The sequence below is a fragment of the Aythya marila genome, assembly GCF_965140915.1.
Source record: "Aythya marila genome assembly, chromosome: 1".
Lineage (NCBI taxonomy): Eukaryota > Metazoa > Chordata > Aves > Anseriformes > Anatidae > Aythya > Aythya marila.
In genome coordinates, this window is record NC_139042.1 from 22,558,665 (window position 1) to 22,563,737 (window position 5,073).

The window sequence follows — 5,073 nt, forward strand, 5'->3', positions numbered from 1 at the left end:
CTCTGCCATGGGCACTGCAGATAAAACCACAACCCTGGGATCCTCTCACTGCCAGTGTCTGGTGGGCTCAAAGCATCTCAGCCTCTTACTTTCCCCTTCTCCTCTTTCCCTCTTGGGTTCTGGGCTCCAGGTCCTCTCCATCCCTCCTGGACAGGACCCAACTCCCTGCTGTGAGAGGGAAGTTAGTGCTGGCTCTGTGCCTCAGTTTCCCTGTCTGACCATGACACTCAACAAGTTTTGCACAGCCCTTTGAAGGACAAAAGCAGAATTATTTCAGTCATCAAAAGGCCATGACTGGGCAAGTATTTATTTCCTTGTCTGATACATGTGAGATCCCATACAATATAAAAGGCTTCAAGGAAATGCAGGTCATATGCACCATCTGAGATAAAAGGGGAAAAAAGGTAATGTTTTAACTGTGCTCCACTTATCCCAGGAAAGAGACACCTCTCACGTAGTTGTTTCCCATCTAAATTCCTGAACATCTAACTCATGCTAGCTTAGAGGAGTGAGTCTCATGGTGTGAGAGGCCATCTACATCTCTCTCAGACTGATTATATGCTTTGAAAGGTGAATATAAAAGGTGCAAGATGGTTTTTTTTTTTCAACATCTAAGCCACAGAGGGACAGCTGTCTCCCAGACTTCAGTGCTGAATGGCTTCTGTGCAATTGCTCACCTCTGATACAGAAAGCAAGGGCTGGGACTTTTTTTTTTTTTTTTTTTTTTTCCTGTTTCACTAGGCTACACCCTGTTGTAACCGTATTTAACCTTTCTTTTTCTAGCTGCCAACACTGGGTGGCACTAGGTAACTCCTGACATTACACAAAATTGACTCTTGAACTTGAATCATGCTAACTTGGCTCCACACTGTCCTGACAGCAAGTGGTTTTGTTTGAGAAACTTAGGATCATATGGTTGATGCAGTAGACACATCTGACTCACATGGCACATTTTGTACTTCCTTGGTTTGTTAGGCTGCTAAAGCACTCCTGAAACTCTGGCACCACAGGTTTGGTAAAGACTCAATGTGCTCTTGGGCTTTGAAGCCAAGTTTCTTACTTACTGAGGTACAAATGGCTGGAATACTTTAAAATAACTGTGCTGGAGATTAAAACAAATTTCACAGAATCACAGAATGGTTGAGGCTGGAAGGTACCAAGGCTGAAAAGCATCTAATCCAAGACCCCTGTCCAAGCAGGGTCAGCCAGAGCAGGTTGTGTAGAACCGTGTCCTGTCAGGTTTTGAGTACCTCCACGCATGGAGACTCCACAACCTCTCTGGGGAGCATCCTGAGTGTTCAACCACCTTCAGTGTAAAAGAGTATTTCAGCTGGCCCATTGCCTCTTTTCCTGGACTGGCAGACTTAGAAGAGTCTCCCTGTTTTCTTTACTCTACCCCAACATCAGGTACTCAGGTACTGAGGGCGCACTCTGTCCCACCATCCAGGTCATTAAAATGAAATTAAACAATATTGGACCCAAATTTCATCCCATGGTACTCCACTAGTGCCTGGCCTCCAGCTGGACTTCATGTACCTGGTCACAATCCTTCCAGCCTGGCAGTTCAGCCAATTTTCTATCCACTTCACTATACATCTACCTGGTACTTCACCAGCTTGTCTATGAGGGTGTCATGGGAGGCAATGTTGAAAACCGTGCTAAAGTTGCGGCATACAACATCCACTGCTCTGCCTTCATCCACCAAGACATTCATCCCATCACAGATGTCTATCTGGGTGGCTGAGTATACATCCCCCTTCACAAAACCATGTTGACTTCTCCTCACCATCTGGGTCCTCTCTCCCCCAGTCAGCAGCAAGCCCATATTTTCCCTAGTTTCCCTTTTCCTGCTCATACATCTGTAGAAGCTCTTCTTGTTGTTTACATCCCTCGCTAGATTCAGCTCCAGCTGGGCTTTGCCTTTCCTAACCCCATAGTTTCTACACTATTTCCAGGGTGACCTGCCCCTGCTTCCACCTCTTGTGCATTTCTTTTTTGTGTGTTTGACCTTTTTCAGGAGCTCTTTTCTTGTCCATGCAGGCCTCCTGCTGCCTTTGCTTGACATCCTGCACATGGGGATGGACTATTCTTGAGCAGGAGGTAAAACTCGAAAATCAAGCAGCCCTCTTCTTTTCAGGGCTGTATCCTAAGGGATTCTTCCAAGCAGCAATGCAAACGGGTTGGAGCCTGCTCTCCTGAACTCCAGGGCTGTGGTCCTGCTTTTTTTTGGACTGTTCCTCAGTCACCTGTGTCCAGGGATTATCGGTGTACTCCTGAAGCCTCCTGCACTGCTGGAGCCCTGCTGTGCTGCCCATCCAGCAGACATCAGGGTGGGTGAAGCCCCCAGTGAGGACCACGGCCTGCAAACATGAGGCTTCTCTGCATTACATGAAGAGGGCCTCAGCTCCTTCCTCTTCCTCACCAGGTGGTCTGTAGCAGCCATCCACAACCCGTGTTGGTCTGCCCACTGACCCCAACCCATAACCTCTCTGGTGGCTCCAAGGCAGAGCCCCCTGCAGCCCCTCAAACCAAGGGAATCGCCCCCTGTCCTTCCCCAGCCTGTCACTCCTGCAGGGCCTGCATCCACCCACAGCAGTGAGCTATCCCACCACGACTCGTGTAATGGTGGGTCACCATCTCCACAGTCACCAAACCAAATCCTTGTTGTCACCAGCAGCTACCCCAACAGTAGTTCAACTGCAGGACCCATCTGCTCCTCCTAAAGCCCTTCAACAGCAACACTGAGGAGAAAATCATCTGGGAGCTCATGCCTTGGCCCTTCCAGCCATGAGGCCATGCTGGATGTGCTCCAGGTTCCCCCTGGCTTCATCGCTGGTGACCTCGTGGAAGAGTTGGACCAGAGCCCCTGGCAAGCAGCACACCTCCCCAAATGTTGGGTCAGCACGTGGGGGCCTCCAAACCAGCAGCAGGCTGCTGCCACTCGCTGCCTCCTCCTGTGCCCTGCCCTGTATCTGCTGGGAGCCCCTTTAGGGTTCTCCTTTCCTCAGGGGTCCCCTTTCCTCAGGACCACGCTGGACCCCATTTGAGGCTGCAGCATCCCCCCCTGCAGCATCCCCCCGTTGCTCTGGCAGCCCCCACCAGCCCCAAGGCTTCGTGAAGATCTCGGAGCAGAGCCTGGAAGCCGCCGTGTCTGCCGCTGCCAGCTGCGCGCTGTGAACGTCCCGTTAAAATAAATCAGCTTTTATAAGAACACAACCACAAATGCGTGCCTCCACCCCCTGCCGTCAGTGCTTACTCTGCAAACGCTGAGGTTGCTGTTTTAAGGACCTGGAATGGCTCCACTGGGCTTTGTGTGACCCCAGGGCTGGGTGCTGGTGCGCACGGTGATGGAGGCAGCAAAAAATCGGGGCTGAGAAATGTGTCCTGGGAGGACATGTGGCTACGCCACCCATGGAGACCCATCACCGTGCCCTGGAAATAAAAGTGAGCATCATAACGTTGGTACCTGTCCCTAGGAAGGTGTTTAAAGTCTAACAGTGGATGGAATAAGCTAACAGGGTCATAAAAAGTTTTGTTCTGAGAGCAAGGACATAGAAACATCGATGATAAATCCGTAACATGGAAATAAAGGTCGGTACCAAACCTCTACATGGACGTCCTCAAGGTGGCTGGGGGGAAAGAAGTAGAAGAAACCTTCTCATTAAATCTTCTACAGGACAAATAGAAAGGTTTTGAGCTTTAAGGGTTTTTTTTTCGTTGACTGAAATGTCGACTACTGGCAGCTCTGCTTTGTCAAACACACAAGGACACTGAAGAGGCAGAAGCCTTTCGGAGAGAGGCCCTGGCTTTGCAGGGATCATTGGGCTTCTGGCCACATTCAGGCTGAGGATAAACCCCGCTGTCCACAGGGATAACCTGGGGAAAGGCAGTCGCACGGGGTTTTTCCATTGCTGCAGAAACCTTTGCTGCAATTCAGCTCATGTTGATTAACCCTGAATGCTGGATTCTTCAAAAGTGATTAGTGAGCTCATACTGGAAACAGAAACAGATGCACCATCTGTTATGCAGTACATGGCTTTTAGAGGGAGGTTTTCCTGAAACACAGTTGTTGCAGAGACTGACATGAGTCTTCACTGCTGCCACCTTCCCGTTACCTCCCTAGAAGCTGAAAACCCCTCTGGACATGCACATTGAACTGGTGGGCTTTGCTTTTAGGGCATGGTGGTGCAGCTCTGGCCAGCGACTGGGCCGAGAGCTCAGCCACGCTGGGCTCGCAGCCTTTGGGGTAGGGCTTTGGGGCAGAGATGCTTTCCAAGTGGCTGAAATCCCAGAGCGGAGAAGTCTGGGCTTCGGTCTGGACTTGTGCCCGTGCCTCGGAGCATCTCCTCCTTGAGTGAAATGGAAACACCGAGAGGTCAGAGGTGGGTTTTCTCACTCCTCCTGCAGAGCTGTTCCGTGCAGCGCATCCCTGCCCCCGAATGCTCCCAGTCTGCACCGTAGTCGCTCGCTGCAGGTCTGGGGGATTAGCAGAAGCCCTAAGCAGCTCTCAGACAGCAATTGCAATTACGATCCTGCCACAGTGATCGTCCACAGCCCTGCTCCGGGTCCCCGTCCGGAGCAGCAGGGGATTCGAAGGAGCGCTGCGAGGCCAAAGAAAGCCACACACGCCAATGTGCCTCCCTCGATCGAATCTGGCATCCTTCTGGCTTTCATATCTCCCGAAGGGCAAAGGGCACGCTTGTGCTTTTCACAGCGCTGCTGCCTGATAACTAATATCTGCTCTAATATCTGCTCTGGGCGAGGTGTCGGAGGGCAGCAGCGGCTTCCCTTTGATCCCGAGCTCACCTGTGTCAGCGCAGCTGCACAACCAGCCCAAAAGCTCCCAGGACTCATGCTTTCTTCTACCATTTCCACAGCACAAACCTCGTGCCTCCTATCCAAAGAGCCTGGCAGGCCTCCGTTTGCACACATAACTCCGATTTATTATTTACACAGAACCAGAGAGGGACCGCTGCTTTTTGAGCCCGTGGCAAAATGGCTCGCTGCTTCCAGCGCGCTTCGAAGCCGGGGACAGGATCCAGTGGAGATGGAAAGCACGGGAAGGGGACTGCT